The sequence below is a fragment of the Macrobrachium rosenbergii genome, chromosome 6 (genome assembly GCF_040412425.1).
Source record: "Macrobrachium rosenbergii isolate ZJJX-2024 chromosome 6, ASM4041242v1, whole genome shotgun sequence".
NCBI lineage: Eukaryota > Metazoa > Arthropoda > Malacostraca > Decapoda > Palaemonidae > Macrobrachium > Macrobrachium rosenbergii.
Window position 1 is genome coordinate 57,964,012 of NC_089746.1, and position 26,309 is coordinate 57,990,320.

At 37.6% G+C, this 26,309-nt stretch overlaps 1 protein-coding gene across 38 annotated transcripts in view; it reads right to left on the bottom strand.

The window, feature by feature from the left end:
• PMCA (plasma membrane calcium-transporting ATPase 3) overlaps window positions 1-26,309 on the bottom strand; it is a 476,515-nt gene that overhangs the window by 269,988 nt on the left and 180,218 nt on the right. The window contains exon 4 of one of the 38 annotated variants that reach the window (XR_010853407.1): window positions 11,517-11,578. The exons of the other annotated variants lie outside the window; for them this stretch is intronic. The gene's annotated coding sequence lies outside the window, so the exon portion shown is untranslated. The remainder of the gene's footprint in view (window positions 1-11,516; window positions 11,579-26,309) is intronic. 38 annotated transcript variants of the gene reach the window in all.

Below are 26,309 nucleotides of genomic sequence, written 5' to 3' on the forward strand. Positions count from 1 at the left end.
ATCAACAACTCTCATTGTTGTGATGCTCAAGTCACAATACTGTTTTGAAAAGCTTTTCAGCAGTGGGTCAACAACTGTGCGTCCTGCAAGTGCATTTATGCAACTGCAGCATCCTTTAAGTCCCTCAGCTGAATTTCTTTCTGCCTTTCAACTTTCAGCCTTTAGATCGGATCCCAATTTTTTCACCTATCATTCACGTGGGTCTTTCTGGCTGGCCCTGGGACAGTTTAAGCTAACCTTTACCAGATTTTTCGCCGTTATTCTCTAGTCGGAAGTTTTGACGCCGAGATGTGATGAGGCTGATCCCTGTAGCCTCTTTTTTTTTTTTTTTTTTTAAGCTTTACACGCTTTCGAGAAGTTAAGTGGACATTGCGGCTATTAAATTTACACACAAATACACATATTTATAAATAAATATACATATATACATATATATCTATATATATGTATGTATACTGTATATATATATATATATATATATATATATATATATATATATATATATATATATATATATATATATATGTATGTATGTGTGTGTGTGTGTTTTCCCTGACTACCATCTGAAAGTCTATTTTCTAAAATTTCTTTAGCTTTTTTACTCGAGGGCGCTTAAGGGTTTAGGCTAGATGGATTTCAGGCCCACCTGTCAAGTTTTGTTTTCGCTGCTGACAAGCTTTACCTATTTCACAGATTTATCTCCACCTGCGGGTGGTTCCAATGGGCACTAACCGGTGACGGCATAAGGCCACCTTAATCTGAATGAAAAAAAAAAAAAAAAAAAAACAATACCTACCTTGACATGGCACAGACAAAAACTGCTGTAATCGTACCGTGACAAATGCGAGGAACATTTTACCACGTTCCTTAGCAATGAAAATGGTACGTCAGTGTGTGTGTGTGTGTGTGTGTGTGTGTGTGTGTGTGTGTGTGTGTGTGTGTGTGTGTGTGTGTGTGTGTGTGTGTGTGTCAGCTATCTAGTGTCAATCTCCATAATGTTCTCCACCTGTAGACGGGATCAAATTAAATCTGAACGGTTTCTTCAAAGACTTCTTTGGCACAAGTGTACACCTGAATGTGGAGTTCGATGCTCTCTCAGTTTCCTGAACCACTTAGTCTGTCTGTCATCATTTAAGGAATGAAGCCACTGACACAATGTTCTTGAAGACTTCGTTTACATAAAAAAAACCTTACCCGTCTCGACATCTGAGCAATAAAGTCACCTCAAACGATGTCGAAACTGAGTAGAATTACAAGCTGTTCTGTTACACCTTCTCGTCATTCATTATCTTTTCAATCTCTTGGTCCAGGTGTTCTAAAGGTATCCGGCTGTGCTAAAGTGCTTGATCATCTCAAATGATAGAGCTAAGAGGAATTAAGTAACCGAAATAGGGTCTCATTCGTGACTGCACGACAGCCCTGATGGGACGAATATGTAATCTAACTTTTCCAACACGTAATTACGATCAAAGTTCATCTCCATCCAAGGCCATTTCTCTTTAATTCTCCCAATGAACCCTGATGCTATAGACATTATATTTTTATTCTTATTATTATATTTTTTCTACATAAGTGTATGGTTCAATTTTAGATTATGATATAAAGGCCTGTATAAATAGTATCCAGTGTTAGGCGAGAATATTCCATTAGCGCTTTTTTTCCCCTTTTACCCAACTGGGACTAGAATGGATCCATTAACTCCTCAAGCCAGGGCCATCCCATAGTTCCTTAATTGTCCACAGGCTGCATTCACACTTTGACGCTGGCAAGGTCTAAATACGTCCTCTTTTCTTTTTGTATCACTTACAAAGATTCTAAATTACTATAATATCTTAGCAATGAACGACACGGCTCTTTCACTTAGAGGATAAAAAAATATACAAGAATGAAAACTGTTTGCACTGCAGTGACAGTGAACGTTAAAAATATAAACATGTTTCTATTTCCGTGCATCCCCCTCTTATTAACAAATATGTACGCACATACATACGTGTGTGTGTGTATATATGTGTGTGTGTGTATATATATATATATATATATATATATATATATATATATATATATATATATATATATATATATATATTTATATATATTTATATATATGTATGTATATATACATACACACACACAAAGGGGTCCACCCTAAGAGGCCCACTTGCCCCGTGCTAGACCCCCCTTTTTTTGGCACCAGATATGGCCCTCCTTCTATAACCCAGGACCATTCCTCCCCTCAGGCAGGTAAGAAGGCTGCTCTACAGCTGTTCTCCGAGATGATAAAATGCTTTTTGTTACTATTATTCTCTCTGCTCTTTCCCTCCTAGACAACACTCGTCACCCACTCCCCTGAATCAGAAGAAAGGGCAAAGATTAAAGTAATACACAGCAGAAAGCAATATTTCATGTCTGTACAGTGATAAACTGCTTTTCGTGTCTACCAGCAATATGTGAGTACAGCATTGTATCCTGTATGTATGTATGTACACGTGTGTGTGTGTGTATATATATATTATATATATATATATATATATATATATATATATATATATATATATATATATATATATATATATATATATATATATATATATATATATATATATAATTTATATATATACATATATATAAATTTATATATGTAATATATATATATATATAATTTTATATGTAATTTATTTATATATATACATTTACAATATATATATATATATATATATATATATATATATATATATAAATCTATTTATATGTGTATCTACTGTATATATATACATATATATACTACACCACACATTCAAATGCATATAAGATACGGCATTTTACAGAGATACCCGAAAAATCAACGGCACCCGTTCTTTATCCAAGAAAATATTGCTGAAATTAATTATCTCCCAAGGTTATTGTAACCAGCTGCGACCTGGGTACGAATCCTGGACAAGTAAACTCCCATTTATCACCTAATGCGAAACTCGATGGAATTCCTGTTTGGAATGTCATAAACCAGCTGACTAAATCACCTATCTTAATTATTATCAAATTATTACTGTTGTTCATAATGAGGAGAGTTAAATTATTACTGTTGTTCATAAAAAGCAAAGTCAAATTATTACTGTAGTTCATAAAATAGGTCAAATTACTGATGATGTTCATAATAAGCAAAGTCAAATCACTGCTGTTGTTAATAAAAAGAAAAGTCAAATTATTACTGTTGCTCATAAAAAGCAAAGTTAAATTATTACTCTTGTTCATAAAAAGCAAAGTTTAATTATTACTGTTGCTCATAAAAAGCAAAGTCAAATTATTACTGTTGTTCATAAAAAGCAAAGTCAATTATTACTGTTGTTCATAAAAAGCAGAGTCAAATTACTGCTGTTGTTCATAAGAAGCAAAGTCAATTATTACTGCTGCTCATAAAAAGCACAGTCAAATTATTACTGTTCTTCATAAAAAGCAAAGTCAAATTACTGCTGTTGTTCATAAAAAGCAAAGTCAAATTATACTGTTGTTCATAAGAAGCAAAGTCAAATTATTACCGTTGTTCATAAAAAGCAAAGTCAAATTACTGCTGTTATTCATAAAAAGCAGTCAAATTACTGCTGATATTCATAAAAAAGCAAAGTCAAATTACTGCTGTTACTCATAAAAAGCAAAGTCACATTATTACTGTTGTTCCCAAAAAGCAAAGTCAAATTATTACTGTTGTTCACAAAAAGTTGTTCATAAAAATCAAAGTCAAATTATTGCTATTGCTCATACAAAGCAAAGTCAAATTACTGCTGACGTTCATAAAAAGCAAAGTCAAATTATTAATGTTCATAAAAAGTTGGTCGTAAAAAGCAAAGCCAAATTATTAATGTTCATAAAAAGTTGTTCGTAAAAAGCAAAGTCAAATTATTATTGTTGTTCATAAAAGGCAAAGTCAAATCACTGCTTTTGTTCATAAAAACCAAAGTCCAATGGAACATACAAAAAGAAAAAAAATCTGCAAAGTTCCACAGAATAAAATCCCACAAACACAAAAAGTAAGGTTAAGAAAAATTAATTCGGTGTAGAACTGTGTATGAAACAAACACCCAAACCGGGAATGATACGGCACTACCTAAATTGTGAGAACAGTGGTGCTATGGTTGCCACAAACAGCAAACAAACACAACCACCAGGGTCCCCAGATGCTGGTCGATAAGCAGAATAGTTTTGAGCAAACTCAATTTAAAAGGCATGATGCTATGCATCCCTAACTTGAATGTTCAGGCTAGTTTTGTAATGCCAGTGTCTCGTATTAATCGTTATTACATTCCTCGTCTGTCACCGAAAAAGTCGTAAAAGCTAAAGATAATGGTAAACTTACATTTATAATAAGACAACCTGATGAAAAGGCTTCAAAATATCTTGATATGAAACACAATTAAGTCAAGGAAAGGATGATCGATGACAAACAGAAGTTTTGTCGAAAACTAATGCAGCACTGATGAATTTCGAATTTTTGCTTAATACTTTGGTAAATCCTTAAATTTTGGGATTAACGTTATTTAAAAAACGACCCTTGGGATCATAATGTGACCATCCACGAAGCTCAATACAAAAGATAAATGAGTCTTTTGAGAAATCGACAATAAACTGAGAGCAATCAAAGATCGACCGAAACGGAACTGAAAGAGTGACGAATACGACTTTTAATTAGACAAGACGTCCCCGAAGAAGAAGAATGAGAAAAAAAAATGCCTTTCGTAAAAGGCAAGAACTCGCAGGAGAAGAAAAGGCTGGGAATGACGAGAGATGATGCTCGCGATCGTCTCCACAGTGAAACGGGAAACACTTTTGTCTCCTTCCAGGTCATGCATCTTAAAACTCTCGTTTTCTCTCAGATGTTCAGCGATTATTGCTTTTATTAGACGAAACGGCAGAAGCAGCGGCAGACACCGTAACCGAAAAATCTCACGCGAAAGACTGTAATCCATTTCGGACAGTTTTATTTCACCGGCAAGGGATTTCTTTTTTTAACTTTATGAAGAATCGCGGATTAATTCGGTTTTCAAAAGCAGAGCTCTCGTTTGAGATTACCGCTCGTGACGAATATTAAATATTTCCAATATAAAGAAGAGATGTTCGAATAATGTTCAATGTTACATTTTCAAGTTATTACCAAGATATTTATGGACTTCATTTGGGAAGGAGAGGCCTCCTCGAGTCTAGACCTGTCGTGCTACATATCTGACGGCATTCCATCTCATTATATCAGTTGTATTCAGGTCAATTTAAATAAGCTTTTAACATTTTTTTAAGTGAAAGAAAAACTTTGAATTTGGCCTCGGATTATTTTTTACACAATTACATTTTCTCAATAAGCGTAATGGCTTGCTTTCACAATTAAACAATTATAATGTCACTACCAAACGTCTTTTTAACCAATTCTGTTTAACCTATCGATGCCAATAATTAATAAAATTAAGTTACCAATGATAACTTCATTTTATTAAGCATTAGCATCGATAGGTTGAACAGAATTGGTTAAAAAGACATTTGGTAGTGACACTATAATTGTTATAACTGATGTGTGCTTAGATCGAAAACAAGAGTTGAATTCAGGTTATTACCACCAAGTTAAGAATCATGCTTGCCTTTGCATTACACAGGTTGTTCATATATTCAATGTAAAGAAACACAACAAAGAATCATGTTTGCCTTTGCATTGCATAGGTTGTTCATATATTCAATTAAAGAAACAACTAAGGTTGTGTTTCTTTAAAGTGGATATATGAACAACCTATGCAATGCAAAAACAAACATGATTCTTACCTTAAGTAATCAGTTCAACTCTTGCGATTAAATCAGGTTCAGGTTTTAAACTCCACTTTTTCCAAAATTTCCTTCCAAGTCTAAAAATAAGGACATTTAGTCGCCCACACCACGAGCCTATGTAAACCGTTTCTTGTATCCTTCCTGCAACAGGCAGGTCCCATCGCTTCCTTGTTTTCTTCTTGCGGGCGGTTGGGTGAGGCAATGCTAGAATAGACTATAGAATTTAGGCCAAGGACCAAGCGCTGGGACCTGTACGGTCATTCAGCGCTGAGAGAGAAAATGACAGTAGGAAGGTTTGAACAGTGTAACAGGAGGAAACAGCGCTGGGATACGGTCATTCAGCGCTGAGAGAGAAAATGACAGTAGGAAGGTTTGAACAGTGTAACAGGAGGATAACCTCAAGCGCTGGGACCTGTACGGTCATTCAGCGCTGAGAGAGAAAATGACAGTAGGAAGGTTTGAACAGTGTAACAGGAGGATAACCTCAAGCGCTGGGACCTGTACGGTCATTCAGCGCTGAGAGAGAAAATGACAGTAGGAAGGTTTGAACAGTGTAACAGGAGGATAACTCCGCTGGGACCTGTACGGTTTCAGCGCCAGAAAATGACAGTAGGAAGGTTTGAAAGTGTAACAGGAGGATAACCTCAAGCGCTGGGACCTGTACGGTCAAGTCTGAGAGAAAAATAAGGAGGAAGGTTTTAGTGTAACAGGAGGATAACACCAGCGCTGGGAGCGGTCATTCAGCGCTGAGAGAAAATAAGGAAGGTTTCAGTGTAACAGGAGGATAATCGCTGGGACCTGTACGGTCATTCAGCGCTGAGAGAGAAAAGACAGTAGGAAGGTTTGAACAGTGTAACAGGAGGATAACCTCAAGCGACCCTTGTTTTCAGCGCTGAGAGAGAAAATCAGTAGGAAGGTTTGAACAGTGTAACGGGCGGTTGGGACCTGAGGTCATTCATGCTGAGAGAAAATGACAGTAGGAAGGTTTGAACAGTGTAACAGGAGGATAACCTCAAGCGCTGGGACCTGTACGGTCATGAGAGAGAAAATCAGTAGGAAGGTTTGAACAGTGTAACAGGAGGATAACCTCAAGCGAAAATGTACGGTCACAGCGCTAGGACAGTAGGAAGGTTTGAACAGTGTAACAGGAGGATAACCTCAAGCGCTGGGACCTGTACGGTCATTCAGCGCTGAGAGAGAAAATGACAGTAGGAAGGTTTGAATAGTGTAACAGGAGGATAACCTCGCAGTTGCACAATGCAACAGCTGTTAGGAGAGGGTGGAAAGTAAGATAGAAGAAAGAGAATGTGAGCGGAGGTACAGTAAAAGGAATGAAAGAGGTTGCAGCTAGGGAACGGAGGGACGCTGCAAAGGCTCTTAAGTAACGCCTAGATACAAAGTATGAATAAATCACAAACCAAAATTTCTCACTTAGTTCATTCGACTACACTCCCAGCTTCACTACAACCCAACGCCGCGTGGACCAGGCAGAGGTTAGTATGCCCTTTTTTTTTTTCACCTTTCTTTCTTTTCTTACACGGCAGGAACGTTCGCGAAACACCCAACCCTCCTGCCGCTGCTCTATCTGGGACTTCAGATTGCCGTGAGCATGTGAGTGATGCGCCCCCCTCGTATTCGAGAAACGTGATTCCGGTCCAGACGTTTTACTTTTCCCCAACCGCCACTTTTGCCAGCTGGCAAGCATTTCCGTCAGGCGCTGACATGCGTGCTGGGCGACACAAAGAATGAGGAATCTCTTCGGAGTTTGAATAATGCACGGAGCGAGGAAGGAGTTATTGTATGTTAAAGAGATGGTGCACAAATATACAGCGCTTCCTTTCTCCTCTTTCCTCTGTTTTGGAGGTGGAGCACACAACGTAACGGAGAGAGAGAGAGAGAGAGAGAGAGAGAGAGAGAGAGAGAGAGAGAGAGAGAGAGAGAGAGAGAGAGAGAATGTCTTTGAGATTAACAGAAAAATATAACATTTTCCTGTTTCTTCAGTATTTCAATGCCGCTTTAAAAGTGCATTATCTGGTAAAAACTCTTTCTACTGCTTTCTTCATCAAACAACTGCACCAGACCACACAAATTTCACTAAAAGTTCCTTTGCAAACAACAAAATTGACATCTACTTCGTACCTATAACACCACCCTCCTTATCCCATTCTGTCACTCTTGGCCTTGACTGATAGGACGGACATTATCTGGCGTCACGCTACAAGGGTCAATGGTGCTGAGGCCCTGTAAATGAAAAGTCTCATTCGTGTGCCAATACTTGGCACTAGTTCATGCTAACGTTCATTCTTCTCGTCCCCAGTCTTCTAATCGTTTTTCTTATTAGTGGAGAAAACGCAATACAGCTATTCGATTCTACCAGCAATTACAGGATTCACGCTGTATCGGAGATGGGGGACATTGAAATAAAGATATAAACAAGGCGCCCGCTTTATCGGAATAGGAATATGATTTAGGCCACAGGCCAAGCGCTGGGACCTATGAGGTCATTCAGCGCTGAAACGGAAATTGACAGTAAAAGGTTCGAAATGTGTAACAGGAGGAAAACCTCGCAGTTGCACTATGAAACAACTGTTAGGAGAGGGTTGGAAGTAAGATGGAAGAAGGAGAATATAAACGGAGGTACAGTAAAAGGAATGAAAGGGGGTTGAAGCTTGGGATCGAAGGGACGCTGCAAAGATCATCAAGTAATGCCTACAGTGCACCTCACAGATCACTACCACCCCGCTTTATCAAATAATTCAAATTAGAAACGGACCACATCTTCAAGAGGCTAAAAAGAGCAGACGGCGAGGAGATGAAAAACAAAAAGAGGACGAGACAGAGAAGAAAAGTTAAACGAAAACCCAGACAATAAAGGAAGCTGACAAACGAAGGCGGAGAAACGCCGTTCAAAAGACCGGACACGGCACGAAAGGTGTCAGGAGACAAAACAATGTCGGAAGGTTGAAAACGAACGGACACGACTGACACTGACGAAGGGTTTGAGGACCGCTCCACAAGAAGTCAACAAGCAAATGCCTTGCGATGAACGCACTTGTAATAGTTGAATGGCATCCAAACACCGCATTACACGGGCCACCATGTCAGACAGACAGAGAGGTTTGATGAGCATGGATTCAAGTCGATGACATGCCCAGACTCATAGCGGTGACCCGACCTTTCGTGAATTCCTTGGGGCTCTCCTAAGAGAATGAAACTGCCCCGCAGCCAGCAGATTACTTAGAATGAATGAGGGATTTGATGCATAAAATTAGCATCACAACTACAAAGGAAATCGGCAAAAAAAAAAAAATATTCTCACTTAACATTACACAATAAGAACGCCTACAAGTCTATAATCATTTGCTTCATTCCTCAAATCTCATTCCTTTCTGTTCTTTCGACTATAGCGGAAGCACAAAAACTCTACGGCACCAACACACCCCGTTTGAGATCGTCATCTCGCTCGGGGTTTTCCTGACAGCTTAGAAATAACTCTCATGAACACACGAGTGATACTAGCGGAATAAACTAGAAAATACTCAGAGAAGCGCAGTTTTAAAATTCATCAAATTAATCCTGAAATAACCTTTTTACACATCTTGTAAGAAAACAGACATGCAGGGGTGAAGTCGGTGAATACATGAGTTGGGAGGGGGGGCGGGGGGACTAAGTTCAAGCTATGTCTATTGGGTTCCTACAAAGCCGACCCCGAATTACCTCTATGCTATAGCTACGAAAAACATCCGAGCACGTTCCTTAAAAGAAAATTCAGTCCAATAATGGGAGGGGGGAGTTACAATTCCTGTAGTCGTTTACACTCAAGAAAACCGTTTTTGGTGAAAACAGCAGCAATTTCCTATAAACTTCCGTGAGGTGTTTTTATTTTTTCCCCTGAGATGGGAACAGGACGGCTGATCTCACTCACTTCAGCTGGATTTACTGTTGTCGGGAGACTTAGCCTCATGACATTAATAGAATAGAATAAAGAATTTAGGCCAAAGGCCAAGTGCTGGGAAGTACGAGGTCATTCGGAAATTGAAAATAAAAAGATCTGAAAGGTGTAACAGGAGGAAAACCTCGCGGCTGCACAATGAATCAATTGTTAGGAGAGGGTGGAAAGTAAGATGGAACAAGGGTGGAAAGTGAGATGGAAGAGAATATGAACAGAGGTGCAATAAAAGGAATGAAAGGGCAGCTGGGGGCCGAAAGGACGCTGCAAAGATCCTTAACTAATGCCTACAGTTCACCGCATGAGGTGCACTAACGGCACTACCCCCTTACGGGATCAGGTCATTAATGAATGCCGCAACCTCATGGTACACACGGCTTCGTGATCACTACTGCCTGCCAAGTCCGTAGACCACAGAAGACCACAGTTATAGTTGAAACTTCAATCGAATTCTCCTCCTCTAAAAGGAAAGGATTGCCAACACAATGCGCCACGGAGCAGTATTTCACGAAGACTTATTAAAAATGTCACGACCTGACGACGTATTAATCAACGACGCCGGAAACAGACTACAGTAATCTCGGAAAATTTTTCCCAAAATATTTCATTCCAATTCACAAAGATACTTGCGACTTTCTTCAACCCACCGTGACCTTTTTCTTGGCAGTTTTTCTCTCTAGGCTCTTTGCCCTATCGGAATCTTTAATATTTAAATGTGCCTTTAAATTCAAATGTCACGACCGCGATATCTGCATAGAGTGCAGACGAATATTTGCAATCGAGCAACAGTCCTTTTCTGTCTCGCTTACTGTGTTCACAGTCACGCGGGAACAGACATCTTTCAAATGACCTCAAGGACTGTCTCAAGGGTATTTTCTTAAATGTAATCCCGAATGTTGTTGTATTCCCCAAACCGTACTTCAGACAATTTTACAGATATATTCAAGAACCCTGCTATAAACTGAAGTGATTCCAAACGGAATACTTGGCATCACTCTAAACAATCACTAATACTAAACTCTAAATCACGACTTTTCTTCATATTAATGCTTATTAATTAATACCCCATAACCAGGATTATTCAACAAAAATCTCCAATAGTTTTCGATGCATCGCTGTTATTCCCGATGAAATTTCCGCACAGCCCCAACGTTAACTTCTCACACTGAATATGTAAACTAGCTACTAGTCATTTGTAAGGTTTTACGCAACTACTCACCTTCAGGTAACACTAAACTTAAGGTTAGTGCCGTCTAAGCATCCACAGCTACCATCGCTTCTTACACCATAATGCTTAGTTAGGGTCACAATAATTTTAGAATCTCAAGGAACAGAATAAAGGGCATTTTTCTAATCTAAATGTGTAACTGTTTGCATATTATTATATAAATATATATATATATATATATATATATATATATATATATATATATATATATATATATGTATATATATGTATATATATATATACAGATATATCTTTATATTGATATATATATGAAAATATATATATATATATATATATATATATATATATATATATGAATATACATATATATATATATATATATATATATAATATACATATATATATATATATATATATATACAATTTATGTATGTGTGTGTGTGATATGTATGTATCTATAAAATAAATATATATATATATATATATATATATATATATATATATATATATATATATATATATATACACACACACATGTATATATGTGTGTGTGCGTGTGTTCACATATAAATTACTCACCTTATCCTCCTAGCAATCGATGTTCAATTTAAAGTTTCAATATGGTAGTCGAACACACGTACCTGAAAGTTGAAAAAAAATATACATTAGAATACACAGTGAATGGAAACAATGTTTAATGGACGAAGAAAGAAAATGCAGAATAATTTCATTCATAATTATTATTATTATTATTATTATTATTATTATTATTATTATTATTATTATTATTATTATTAGTCTCTCTTTACCCATAAGGGTCAGCAATTAAGTGAAGCCTACTACACAAGTTAAAAGAATTTTAACCCTTTTTCCGTAGGCATGATTACTCATTTTGAATAATACAATAATAATCAGATTTCATTTGTATCTGTTTACAATTATGCCACTCAGCTCTAAAATGGGGTAATCCCGTTAGCAGTAGATGAGTAATTAGATTTCCACTTTATCCGTTCTGTGGAAAACAATCACCTGCCCTCTAGTTACCCACCTACCTAATTTCATGAAAACTGGGGAAGGGGGGGGATTTAAACTGACTAACAGAATAGAATATAGACTTTAGGCCAATGGCCAAGCGCAGGGATCTATGAGGTCATTCGGCGCTGAAGGGGAAATTGACAGTGAAAGGTTTTAAAGGTGTATCGGGAGGGAAAACTTGCAGTTGCACTATGAAACAATTGTCAGGGGAGTGCGGAAGATGGAAGGAAGACAATATGAACGGAGGTACAGTAAAAAGGGTTGCAGCTAAAGGGACGCTGCCAAGAACCTTAAGCAATGCCTACAGTGCACCGCGTGAGGCGCGCTGACGGCGCTACCCCGCTCTCCCTACGGGGTAAATTGACTTATGAAAAAATTTTACCAGTTGAAAATTTTTCACAAACCGCAAAGGCAACACTTAACAAGTTTCATCTAACAAGAGAAAAATGCAATGTTGACCTTTAAATGACCCGGAGAAAAAGGGTCAGCGAAAAGAATATTCCGGCAAATAATAACCCACCTCCAAGGTATCCACCTGCCATCTTTCATTAAAACTAGATAAAAATAAAACGCTTGAATAGAAACCTTTGGCCTTTACACAGAGCTATGATCTTGAAAAGTATCAAGTTTCATTAAAATCAGAAAAGGCCGACCTTTCATATACTTGCAGAATAAGTTATGCACAGTACAACAATATCAGGATAACATTCTAACGAACCCTAAAGACACCTATAAAATTTTGCCAAAAAATAAATTCGACAAAGTGTTGAATTCTGAATTCCGAAATTCAGTTTAAGGGACGTAAAAGAAAGTACTTCAGAATCTGACTTTTAAATTACCCTGTGACCTTAAAAGTAAGAAAAAAAAATATCTAGAGGGAAATTGTCACCATACGATGAGGTAACAAACTACTAAGCTCCATTAAAATCTGGGAAGAAAAACGGATTGGGACTAATACGATAAGAACATTAAAATAATACACAATACTGCCAAATAATAATAATAATAATAATAGTAATAATAATAATAATAATAAAATAATAATAATAATAATAATAATAAATGACATACCCTCTAATAAATAATAATAATAATAATAATAATAATAATAATAATAATAATAATAATAATAATAATAATATGACACACCCTCTGAAGCATTCCTATTAGCTCATGATTTCTTTTATTGTTCATATTTATATTCACATTTACTCTTGTACTTTTACAGGTCTGCGACTTGCCGTAAATGATGAACGCTTTCATCACTATAAAACATTTTTTTTTTTTTTTTTCACGAAATACAGGAACACAGAAAAAACATCAAATACAACTTACTTGCACTCAAATGGACGGTGGCATTCAAATTTTAATTCTGCAACTTTTTAACGCAATCTAAAAGCCTACCCTTCCCACCAAAAAAAAAAAAAAAAATTACGTACATACATTCACACACGTATGTATGCATGTATATGTAAATGCATACATATTTATATATACATTATATATAAATAACATAATTAATATATATATATTTGTATTGTATATCTATAATATATATATATATTTGTATTGTATATCTATATATATATTATATATATATATATATATATATATATATATATATATATATATATATATATATATATATATATATATATATATATATATAAAGTATTTATACACGTGATGTACAGTAAATTAGTACCTCGAAATAACGTAGTTAAACCTTAAATACAACATTACTGTAAAAAAATAATGTTTGAAACGTGAAGAATTTGCCCTTACACAACCAAACCTATGCTTATTTCTATCATCGGGTTCAAAATTATCATACTAACACGGGTGTTTACGTCTGTATTCAATATAAATGATTTCCTACGCTCTACATCAAACCCAAGGAACAAAGAGGAGGAGGCTGAATCCCCAAACAGCAATTCCTTACAAGAGTGGAGTTTACAACCCATACAATTCCTTATTCCAGTAAGTGTTCTAAGGTCATTCAAAAGAGTTCCTGGCCATTATCGGACTCTGCGAGATGCAACACCTTGGTTTGACGACATGTTGCAACTTTACAAATAAACGATGTCAGTTTGTTTTGCATTATTTGTGAGGTCCTGTTTATAAAATTTGTTGCAATCCATATCTTAGAAGTGAAAAAAAAAAAAAGGCTGATGGGCCACGATTTAGTATACGCAAAAGAGCGGATAGCTACAAGGAAATCCGTGAGTGCGAAGCCAATGCACTTGCAGAGGGATCCCCTTTTAATCCACCATTAAACAGTGAGCTGCTGCATAAGTAGTTCAGGAACAGCATAAAACACGAACTCAATGATGACATCCAAAATCAACCACCAGCAGACATGTGGAAGACACTCCCACAGGAAGCTTTGGGCATATACTTAATATGTTGACACCAGAAGCAAAGCTCTGAACCAAAGATTCAAAGCAAGCACTGGAAACAAGACGGTTTGACACCCGGAAAAAAAATCCAAGCAAAAAGCAACGGGAACAGCGTACTAAGCCCCCTTTTTTTGTGAACTGATGTTGCTATCGGCAGTCCACTTGAGTGGGGGTTAAGTTGTCAATAGGATGTATTAAGTATTACACCTGCGGCGGCTGAGAAAAAGCAACTCAGAAAAAGAGGAAGTGATAGCTGCAGGCGAACGTGCTTGTTGCTCCAAGACGATGGCCCTCTATACAAGAGTAGCTGAGATTAACTGAAGCGACCAAAAGTGGCAATAAATTGTCGCCTCATGTCCCTTGTTCACCCGACGTGAAACCTCCGACTTCTGCCTGTTTCATAAACTACAGTCCAAACTGTGATGCTCCCACTTGGCGAGCAATAATGACGTCATCCGAACAGTGGAGGAGCATTTGGAGGTCCAAGATGCACTATTCCCCAGTGATTGGATATCAATAAATACGCATCAGTTGACCAAGACTATGACGAAAATAATAATGAAAGAGCTACTTTTTTTCCCGTGAATTGTTTTTGGTGAGACAACCTTTCTGACTGATCTTCATAACATGCAAATTAATTCTTTATTGCCACAGATATATATGAGCCATAAAATTCCTTATTACAATGGAAGTGTAAGCCATACAATACACTAAAGGACCTGATCAGGACTGGATACCAGAACAGATACTAGGAATTGATCAGGACTGGATACCAGAACAGATACTATGAGTTGATCAGGACTGGATACCAGAACAGATACTCAGAGTAGATGTACTATCAGTATTCTCTTCCTGGGTCAGTTTTCCCTTGACTCCTGTAAATCACAACCATTCAGTTCGGGCCCCACTCTTTTTCCCTTCCTTTTACCTCATCATCTTTCCTTCCAGCCCTGGGCAGAAGAGGGCACGAGTCCTTCGTCCTGCTGCCCTCCAGACAACAACAAAGACGCGAAGAGAGCTCAGCCCGCTATTCCAAATGAGAGAGAGAACACGAAAGGACATCCGAGGCAACACCCACAAAACAAAACGTCACACGGAACGAAGAGCGTCCAAATGTCCATACATGTAAAAATACCTTTGCTCCAACAACCCGAGCGCCCAAGGGGATGGAACCACCATTAAAAATGGAGTCGTGAAGTCCACTTGTAAAAGGTCACTGAAAGGCCTTCATTAGGCAGTAAAGCCGCACACTGAATACAACCTCTTTCCAACCCCTCCACTTTCTTCTCCTCCTCCTCCTCCTCCTCCTCTTCCTCACTCCTCTCCTCCTCTTCCTAACTACCAGTTGTTTCTGAACACTACCTCCGTCCTGGATTCTTTCTCTCTCTCTCTCTCTCTCTCTCTCTCTCTCTCTCTCTCTCTCTCTCTCTCTCTCTCTCTCTCTCTCGTTTGAATTCTCGGCTAATCGCCCTATTTCTGCACCATTACGGTGGTAACCGATAGGGAAAAGGTTCCAGAGCTAGAAATTAATATCTTTCCAAACCTATATAAATGGTATTAATGTATTTATGTACTGAGCATTCGTGAAAGAAACAGGGTGAATATCCCAAAGGGAATATGCATAACAACAATAAACTTTGAACAGATAAAAAGCACAAGACACTTCTGCGATATGAAGGCCTCTTTTTATACAAAATTCTGTTACTGTATTAAAAAATTTTTCTCCTTATTCTTTTCTTACATAGAAAAGAGTGTAAAGTCAATTTTTAACAATCTCTCAATACCACCAAGTAACTCGTCACACGAGACGGACTGTCTCTTACAAACTCATTGGGAAATAGATGAAGGAACGTTTTTAATATATTTTCAAAACAAAACCGGATTTTAATTCATGCAGGAACACCTGTATCCCATATGCAAAATTTTTAAAATCATCTTGATGAAACGGAATTTTTCTTTCTTTTATGCTTTCATTTTATTTCACTATTTCTATGCAAAGATCGTCTGGAAGGACAACTCAAGAGAGGGACCCGCGCCTGCAACTTAAGTCGAAGACATGGAAAAAGGAAAAACGGAAGAAGAGAGAAAATTCCCAGCGCATACTCGTCCCTTAAGACATGTTCAATCCTCTGGCGCCAACTATCCCTCCATACTTTACTTCTGTCGAGAAATATCGACTCTAAAAACCTTCACATTCTAGGGGAGAGATGACATGGGAATTGAGGTTTGCTAACGACATGATGTAAACCTACTAATGCACTTATCACTTGAAGCTAAAGATGCGGCTACCACAAACGAACTGTGACTTGAATCAACTTGACAATGGGCACATCCGTCCGCCTGATGAACCCAGGTTGCAATCCATCGACGTCACGCGAATCTAATCGCCAAACTTTGCCAACGACTGAAACCTTAAGCTTTACCATCCGTGTTCCAGAATATGCCACGTCCTCCTACAGACCATCGAGGAAATCTATCTCGCTGCTTCCGAGCTAAATGCAGAGACGGTCAACGACTTCAGTGATACTTCATTCTAAAGGTATACCATACTTTCCCAAGAAGGTATGTCTATTTGAATTATTTCAAATGCTGATAACTGTAGCACCTAATAGCCATCAATGACATTTCATTCAGGGGGTATACTATGCCTTCCCTTAAAACTTATGTCTACTTAAATTATTTCAAATGCTGATAACTGTATCAGCAAATAGTCTTCAATTACACTTCGTTCAGGATGTATACCAAAATTTCCCTTAGAAGGTATTTCTATTTAAATGATTTCAAATGCTGATAACTGTAGCACCTAATAGTCTTCTATATATCTTCTATTAGGAGGCATGTCTGTTCAAATCATTTCAAATGCATAAAATATATAGTACTCAAGCAACCACGTAACTGAGTGACATTACAAAACTATGTAAACAAGTTATAAGCATTTACCTTGCAAGAAAAAGAAAGAAACCCATCTTTTCAGCTATCAAAATTCGAGCAAGGAAGGTGGACCACTTTTCAAAACAATAAGATACTGTACGTGACGTTTGCATTCACGTTTACAAAGTTCCTGCCAAGTTTCATCGATAAAAGTGGTAAAGTCGTTTCCAATGTTGCTCTCATTATCAACGTTATGGCTAAAGTTTTTGAAAATATTACATAAGGGAGCAAATAGTTATATAAGAAGGAAATATAGTTCTTGTGGTATGCTTTGCCATCTCCGGCCGGAGACATATAACAGCAAAAACCGCGATGTCAAATAAATTGTATACATCCTCCATCAAGCTACTGATGGTCGACTACAAAATATGGGATCAGTCGAATGTCTGCGATATGAAGTATATGTTAACTTGCAGTAATTTTCGGTGAAAACGGAAAAAGAAAATTGCTATAACTCTTAACGGGCACAAAATCACAAGGAACTACACAAGCAACACACGAAATCTCTATAAAATATTCCCACATAAAAACAGCTAATGTGTAAAAAAACAAAGAGAGTATTACACCTACAATACATACACCGTTGACAAACAAAAGGGTTGGCAGAGAGCATATAAAAATACAACGACCGCAGCTGAGAAAAAGTCATAAAAACAAAGGCACTGACACATGGCACGGAGACATGGCACATTAAAGTAGCATTACACAAAGAGCTTCAGAATATTTGTTGAAACTTAACCAGGTTGCAAATCACATTAATTCTGGGCGTAACGGGTTAGCCAAAGGCTGCAAAATATTACGTTTTTACTTATTATTTTTCTTTCAAGGCATACCTCGGAAGCCGCAATATCTGAGACATGACATTTTTAATGTAGATTTACCATCCAAAGAGAATCTTTTGGATTCCAGATATGCCCTAGATTCAAATGCAAGCATGAGCGTAACATAAAAAAAAAAAATCAAGCGATCTTCTTCATTCTCCTCTTTGAATTATAAAAACAAAATGTATATTTCTCGCTAAATCTCAACCTCATTTCAACTACTTTGAAATATGAGATATCCTAAAACGACACCAAAACCTTAGAAGATCTGAGCTGAAAGTCGTTTTAAAACATCATCTTTCCGGTTGATTACATAATCATCTAAATTATTCTAATCTAAATGTATTATGTTCAGTGCTGGAGATGAACTGAAATCTATAACGTAATGACGAACTGCATAGCTATACTCTCGATTAGCTAGATATTTAAGAACAAACAATATTCACAAATCCTTAAACACATTATGTTTCTCATTTAGAAGCCTTCCAGAAACGTATTTACTTCCTGGACTCGTCAGCCTTCTAGTCAAGTTTTAGCCAAGGCAGTATTAAAAATATCACTTCCCTAGTAGGTCCTTTTTCATGAAACAAATAGAGATGAAAAGGAGCGACCAAATCAACTTCCGCCACCAAAAAAAATAAATAAATAAATAAATAAAAATTATCAATGTTACCGACACAATAGTAAAACGAAACTTACTTCCCGGGGAATTCGAAATGTCAAAATTATTCTGAAAAACATGACCTACTTTTTGTATCATTACAAAGAGAATTCCCTATTCCGCACATCTTTCATTTTACACGACGCTCCTTGACAATGTCCTTTACCTTCAAAAGTTGTCTCAAAAGTTTCTTCGAGAACATCCGCCCCTATACTTTCAACAGCTCTTTAATTATGAAAGTCCTAACACGGCACCACGCTTTTATTGCCTCGTAAATCAGAATTTAGGCCAAATTTATCTATGACATTTTTTCTTTTTTTAAAGTGAGCTCAACGAAACGCTACGGTTGACTTTCTAACGGCTTTTATCACGCAACTCTTTTAAAAGTAACCATTGCAGCCTGAAGAGCAAGTCTCAGTCTCACTATGACATGACATTTACTTATACTTCTGTTTTCAAATTTTACTAAAATATTTACCATTATGACTGACAAAAAAAAAAACCTCAACGACAAAAACGAAACAAGAGGCAAAGTCGAGGGGTTTTCCGGTGGTCACATGTAAGCCTCCAAGATAAAACTTCATAAACATCCGAGACTTGCCTAATATTAGAAGACAGTATCCACTGCCCTTGATCTCTCTTCAAAAGTTGCGGGTCAACTCTTTTCCTTCCTTTACTCATATACATGAATAATTCTGAATGAATGAGTGGCCCCCTGCACTGGCCAATTTCAACGTCATAGGCTAACCAGGCCAGGAAGCAGTTTGCATTGTTATTTAGATAGGTTTCTATCCTCGTCCATGTAATTTCCTGCCTTACGTTTATTCTGCCGGGTAATGAATTCCATTACCAAAATACTGTATATTACACAAGAGTTTCCTTTCGCCTAACTTTTCCTTAAAATATCTCTCTCTCATACACATACTATAATGTATGTATGTATGTGTGTGTGTGTGTGTGTGTGTGTGTATATATATATATATATATATATATATATATATATATATATATATATATATATATATATATATATATATATATATATATATATATATATATATATATATATAAATATATATATATATATATATATATATATACATATATATATAAACTACTGAGAAAGAGAGAGAGAGAGAGAGAGAGAGAGAGAGAGAGAGAGAGAGAGAGAGAGAGAGAGAGAGAGAGAGAGATTCAGTTTCCTTCACCACGGAAGGAACCTGAAGTTGCTGGTGGAGAGAGAGGGAGAGAGAGAGAGAGAGAGAGACCGCCACACACAAGGTTCAAGGGGATGACCTCTTCCGGCTAGCCCCACAGAGAGAGAGAGAGAGAGAGAGAGAGAGAGAGAAATGTCAAGGATATTTCACATACAACAGAAACCGTTAACCACAAGCAGCATCAGCAGCGAGGGGAGGGAGGGGGGCCGCCATCCTCAAGATGCAAGGCTACAGCCCCCCCCATTTCCATCCTCAAAACTCTCCAGGCCTTAAAGAGAACGCCGGCCATCGGGGCTAAGTCTAAATGTGTTAGATGATACTTGGGGGCTGAATGCTAGCAGCGCGGGGATTCGAGCCTCTCTCAATACTGCTGCCTGGTTCTGCTTCTACCACTTGATGTCAAAGGTCATACTGACTGGCACTTACGTCAACCAACGTTAAAACTGATGAATGCAACGGAGCTCTGAAGCATTTTCTGTCCTCGCCGAATTCACGAGCACGTACGCACTTACGAACGTACTCATTAAACGCATAGATGTATTGCAGACATCCGTAAATGGCAGTGTTCGTATACATTCCCATCTGCGCACGAACGTTCGTTATCAGTGACATTTATCGTAACACGCACGCACGTACGTACGTCAATGCAGTTGCAGACGACTTCATATAATGAAACAATAAATAAGTGAACAAAACTCCGACTGCCTTCTCGAATGGTCGAAATATTTACTTCTGGTTCCCACATTTATGCTGCCATTCTTTTGTTTAGCTTCCCTTTACGGGTTTTCTCGATAAAAGTAATTTATCGCTGTTCACACATACCAGTCATCTCCTATCTACTCCACAAGGATAAATTCTTACAAAAGCAAATTTCCTAATAAATGCCGTTCCACGCTTCTTTCTGTCCCAGCCACACCTGTTGCTTTCGACCAAGCTGTGAGAAGTGCTCCTCGATCAACAAACTAAAATACAGACATCTTACAGGCTTATAACTATAATTCAAAAATAGTCTCACTCAAGAGATGGGTAGGAGACAGGCTCTCTCTCTCTCTCTCTCTCTCTCTCTCTCTCTGACACACACGCACACAGACAAGACACTATCCATCGGAAACTGGTCACAATAGTGCCTAAATGAAGTCCCCAGCAGGATTTCTGAGCCATCAAATAATGAGGGAAGCTCCTGTGACTGCGACACACACACACACACACACACACCTTGGAAAAAAACAGAACATACACCTCGAAATATACCGATACTAACTTTCAAAGGCGAAGCTAGTTTAGAAAATGCCAAAGTACCGCCTTTTCGAAAACTCTATCCAAATGCGTGCTCGTGAGCCATGAAATGCGAGTCTGATGTGAGCCCTCTGTACTGCAGAAAAACTGCAGTTTCTCCCAGGCCAGGCCCCTAAAAAGGTTTTTCCTTTGCGGTTTAATAACGAAGCCTTTCAAGTTTCCTGGAACTTGTTCAATATACCTTAGTTCCGGTTGCGGGCCCAACTGATTTTTAGTTACCTTGATGGGACAAATCATTCGTTAGAATGAAGGACACACCCGTCCACAGAATTATAATGTATCAATACTTCCGCAGCGAGTTTAAGGTCCCCTATATTCTACCTAAAAGTTACCCATGCATTCAACCTTCGGTCATGGAACTTGAAAATAGCAATGGTGAACAATCCCACTTTCTTTAAAAACAAAAACTTTTCAACTAAGTATTTTTTCTTCACAGAAAAAAATTTTTTTTTCTTTCCCCTCGAGACGCGAAGTCTCGACCGCTTGTACTGGATTCACGTAAATACAGGTGAAATATTTAAGTCTTGAATAGTTGAGCTATTCTAAATTGACGTGGCTCATACATGGGGGGGCGGTGGCTTTGCGTTCATCTTAAATCATTATAATTGTTTTCAGTTATAGCTTTGGTAGCTGGAAACCTAATTTCCCAGCTAGAGAACGGTATCCAATAAATTTATATATAGAAAATTAACAATTTCCTTTTAAATCATTAAAACAGTGACAGCAACAATGGTTTTCATAAGGAGCTTTGATTTCCAAATCTAAATTTATGTATCCCACGTTAGATCATGACATAAAAATATCAATATTTCTACCTTGGTTCCAGTTACGCCTAGAATTTTTTTTTAAATGAATACCAATGAAAAAACAACATAAGTTGAATGTTCACAAACCTTCACTTACAATTCTTAGAAATCTAGTGAAATTTTGGGCTAATCTTTAGAATCAAATTGTAAAATTAATTTCCTGGAACATATAGTTATTCCTTGACAAAAGTGAATTATAATCTTCCAAAGTGCAGAGTAAATGAAATCCATCGTGCATTTTCCGTAGACTTGTTGGCTCCACAATTCTCGTTTTAAATAATTTTATTTATACTCGTATAAGGCCAGTCAATGACACCGAGTGATCACTTAACGTTTATATCTAGACATAGCTTATTTCTACTGTATAACATTTTTAAGGCGAGGACAATATTAACACATGACAGCTATCAACATTCTTTCAAAATGGTGTTTTCGAACAATTTTACTACGGTACTTTTGCCTTAATCTAATATTAAGATTTTCACACTAAACGTCTGAAAATTACCGCAGATTAATCACCACAAGATTGATGCATGCCACATGCCACTAATTTCAGTAGAGCCACGAGGTTCACTACAGGCTGCAGTGCTTTTAAATGGGACTTGTTAAAAAAAATGGGCGTTTAATTTATGACTGCCCAAAATTCCCTGATTAAAAATCCAAAGTTGTAGAAAGCAAATAAACTAGGCAACAATTATATGAATTAAGAAGTTTCTTCCCTGTCACAGAGAGAGAGAGAGAGAGAGAGAGAGAGAGAGAGAGAGAGAGAGAAATGTAACAGCCATAAGCCCTTCCGACCCGTTCCTTCCTCATTTCAAGCCTGACTGGCAGGGGACACGAGGACTATCTGAAAGACTTGGGAGTACTTTGTCTGCCCCAGAATACTGATTCGGTATCAGGAAGCCTAGGGAAAAGTGGGCGACAGGGAACTGCGATCTGAGGAGAACTTCGCCCTTCGCTTCAAGTACTATTTGGCTCGTCGGGGATTAGTCCAAGAACAGAGCTGCCCTCTCTCTCTCTCTCTCTCTCTCTCTCTCTCTCTCTCTCTCTCTCTCTCTCTCTCTCAAACATTACGTACCAATAACGATGATAGTGAACCAGATTTCATCATGCTTCACAACACTTAGCATTATGATGTATTACGATGTTCTTCGTGTGCGCATGGACATTTTAGTAGGCCTAGTCATTTCTGCATCTTACTGGCGCAGAGAGAGAGAGAGAGAGAGAGAGAGAGAGAGAGAGAGAGAGAGAGAGAGAGAGAGAGAGAGAGAGAGAGAGAGAGAGAGAGAATTTTCTTTTAAAAAGTTAGTAGTGAGACAACCGAGGCAGAAATGGTGCTCATATAAGCCCACACCTCAAGAAATGTCATTTTTCTTCAACAAGTAACCAACAATATCCAATTCAGCACCAGAGCACCACTCGGCAAGACATACTATAACCTAGATTTGAAATAGTAATAGGTTATTCATTTACTCAACATCAAAATAAAAGGAAAAAGTTGTTTTTTTTTTTTGCACCCTCATCACTGCAAAGGTTATTCCTTTCAAAAAAAAGGCTTTTCAAAATTTTTTTTTTTTTTTTGCACCCTCATCACTGCACACAGTTAAGACTCATTCCACCGATAGTGCCTGCCATATTTATAAAACCGAAATCTTACAGTAACCAGGCGACTGTCAGTTCACGAAACATGACCAAACATTTCATCATTTGGCAGTTTCCACTGCTAGTATTTTATGCAAATGCTACACTAACAAAGAGGCCCATAGGCCATGCTGTTCATCTGAGCTACCATGCTGTACCTGCAATTATATACTGAAAGTATTCTTATATAATCCTACGTAAAACTTTGGAACTACTACTATATGCCGACACTAGTCCCTGCGGTCATGATTTATACAATAATGAATCTACACTACATGAGACTGAATTTACATTATCTAAAACTATAGGCCTATTGTACGTGAGATTTTAAGAGGTTTTCCCTTAATTTGCTTAAGTAAAACTTTTGACACCTATCAGGGACAACATCCGGGTCCAGGGACAATTGTTTGAACCAACTTGATTTTCCACAGCATAGAGAAGCTTTACCGTAGGTTTTGTCATTTCTGGCTGAGTAACTCTGGAGGTAATTTACCATCCAAGCCAATTTTTACATAGATACATACTTCTAGGAAAAGCTCACCCACTTTCAGGTCAAGCAAAAGTGGGTTTAACAGATTTAAAAAGAAAATACCACCTCCCTCCCCAACTTTCGTCTCTTATTTAAGAACAGATCTTTCCAGTCACAACGCCGTGATTGTCTAGAAATGACCAATTCTGAGGTACCAGTGACATTTGAAACTACTGCTGCCAGTCTTAAGTTTCCAGTTTAAACTATAAAATAACGGAGTTGTGGAGTTGAGCTCTGAATGCTGGTTTCACAGCTTTCATACTATCAGTCCCTAAGTTTTACAATAACTTCACACCACCTGTCTTTCGAGAAGATAAAGACTTTTTTTTTCCTAAGCATTACGGTAGTATGTTTTTGACAATTACTATGGAGCACGCCACACGTTTCTTAGAATGTCCCTCCATTTATGTACATGACAAATAAAAGTGCAGATCTTGCAGGCTGCCTTTAGTATAATGGAACCTGGCAAAGAAGTCGACAGTCGATACAAATTAGGTTTCATTATTTAACATTTATTCCTATATAATATTTACTTATAACAATGGCTATCGGTAACCTAATGATTTAATGAAGACTATTCACAAAATTCACTTCGCAGTTTTTGCTACGTCAGCCCTTTTAAAACCACGATCAATTCACATAGAAAGTTCTTGAGTCATTTCAATTCGAAGACCATTCCAGCTCAGAAAACGGAAAGTCGTCAATATTTTAATTTTAAAAAGTATGGTCAAAAAGAGAAAACCTTTTTTTTTTTTTCTTTTATAATTGAAAATTATCAGGATAGAAAAAGCTCTGAGACGAAATGGTAAAGCTCATCAATTATTATTTTCTGTTCATTCTTTTCGAATAAGACTCAGAGAACAATACTGGCAAAGATGAAAGATTATTTCACTAACGTAGGCGGATGATTTAACTACTAACAATTTTACAATCTTGATCTTTAAAAAAAATCATAAACAGCACTACTTTAATTTGCAATAAATCATAACTGGAACAAGCGGATATGAGTTATACTGAGAGCCTAAAAGCCCATGTTAACAACGCAAGATGGCCGCTTCACATGTCTTGGAAGGAAACACCTGGACAGCTTCTTTCAGTGCTCACGCCTTTTCCAAGTTTTAGGATATTTCGACCTCATTTTTAGTGTCATTCGATCTAATATTTTTATTGTTCAACGTTAACTGGCATGTCTCAGCTTTGCTAAATCGTTCGACGGATTTTTAGACTTTTTCGTCGTACCATTCGATTTCATTTTAAATTTCCTTCAACATAAATCGAAGACATCTTTACCAATTTCATTACTGGCAACTGTAACTTCCAGTACATTTAATCTGAATCAAAATAAATATTTTAAAAAAGCAAAACTAAGCATTCAAATTATTCGCAACACCTTTGCCTCCGAATGCTCAAAAGGCAGCTACAACTTTTAAGGTTTAGATACCAATCACAAGATACAAAGGGGAATACAGAGGAGTGAAGAGAATCCACCACTACAGCAACTGGGAAGGTCATGAAGGAAAATGACCACACCGACTGGCACTGGAAAGTTCACTGCAAACGTCAATGGGACAGAGAAAAACTACAAAAAAATTCCAAGAATAAACAAGATGTGTCTGTGAAAAACAACGGACCAGAGGTGGTGGCAAATCAATATCTGTCCTTTGACCTCTATGCATGACCTTGGAATCTTGTAAATGGGCTCCACACTAAAAGCCTGCTCGCAAAAGACCATACCACCTCCTCGTTTACAATGGAATGGAATGTAAATTTTAGGTCAAAGGCTAAGCGCTGGGACTTGTGAGGTCATTCAGCGCTGAAAGGGAAACTGAGAGTGAAGAGGCCTTAGAGGTGTAACAGGAGGAAAACCTCGTAGTTAGTAGAGGGTGGAATTACGATGGAAGATAGACAATATGAACGGAGGTATAGTAAAAGGACATTGAAAGGGGTTGCAGAAAGGGGCCGAAGGGAGGCTGCAAAGAACCTGAAGAAGTAATGCCTACAGTGCACCGCGCGAGGTGCACTGGCGTCATCGCCCC